Raw genomic sequence first — 1,091 nt, 5'->3', positions numbered from 1 at the left:
GTCAGCCTATAAAAGGGCTGGAAGCCCGGGGATGTTGTCTTTGGAGCAGACCCTACTGCAGCCAGAACCAGCCAGCCTCCGGTACCCGTACCGAGTACCGAGGATCAAGGCCGCGCCGGCACCAAGGGGAGCACAAGGGTCACAGACACCCACCAGTGGAGAGGGCGGCTGAGGAGAAACGGGAGGTGATCTTACAGCACATGGAAACTTTGTGGGAGAAGAAAGAAGAAAACCAGAGAAACCTAGAGGAGGGGGGGGGGAAATCGTAGACCGGTGGATTTGGTTTGTGAGCAGACATGGAGAGATGACGGCGGGATTGTATGCAGAGGCACCCAACCCCAGTCTCCAGGGGGAAGGCGAAGGACCACTTGTAGAAAGCTTTCTCAACCAAGGAAGGAGGGGTTTAGAGCAACTGTGGACAGTGGAGCGGCATTTTCTCCAGAAGCAGGCTCACCTGAGGCAGGTGTACCAGGACTTGATGACAGCCTACCAAAAGGCAGATGTCGAAATGCTCCAGCAGTTGGAAGATGCTTTGGAAAGCTGTAAGTGCGCCTTGCGTTTCATGCCCCAGCCCGTGGAGCCGCAGCTCAGTCCTCCTTCCGTTCCCGGACTGACAGAGACCCTTAGCTGGTACCGAGGGACGGTGAACTTCGGTCCCTGGATACAGAGTCCACCTCTGCTGCCTGGTCACGGGAGGACCTCTCGAGGAGCCCGGGGACACGCAGATTCCAGGGAGGATGGAGCCGGCCACAGGCTTGCTCTCGGCGCCCCGGTCTTCATCTCGGGGAAACATTACTGGTAGCTCAGCGTGGACGACTCTTCCTCCTGGGCTTTGGGGCTGTGCAGGAATTTTGTAGGATTCCCTCCAAATGCATCCCAGGACCTTTTCCTCCTCTCCCCTGTGCCAGGGAGCAGTCCCGGCGCTCTCTGTACTACCTCACCACTGCTTCCTCTCTACCTAGAGAAGCCTGTGGGTCGGTTGGGAGTCTTTCTGGACCTGGGCAATGGGACCGTGAGTTTTGTCAACGTGGCTAAGAGTTCCCTTCTCTGGAGATACCAAAGCGGCTCCTTCCACTCTCCAGTCAGGCCTT

The sequence above is a fragment of the Megascapheus bottae genome, unplaced genomic scaffold (assembly GCF_031878675.1).
Source record: "Megascapheus bottae isolate mThoBot1 unplaced genomic scaffold, mThoBot2.hap1 HAP1_SCAFFOLD_163, whole genome shotgun sequence".
Classification (NCBI taxonomy): domain Eukaryota; kingdom Metazoa; phylum Chordata; class Mammalia; order Rodentia; family Geomyidae; genus Megascapheus; species Megascapheus bottae.
This window is presented reverse-complemented; position numbering follows the sequence as displayed.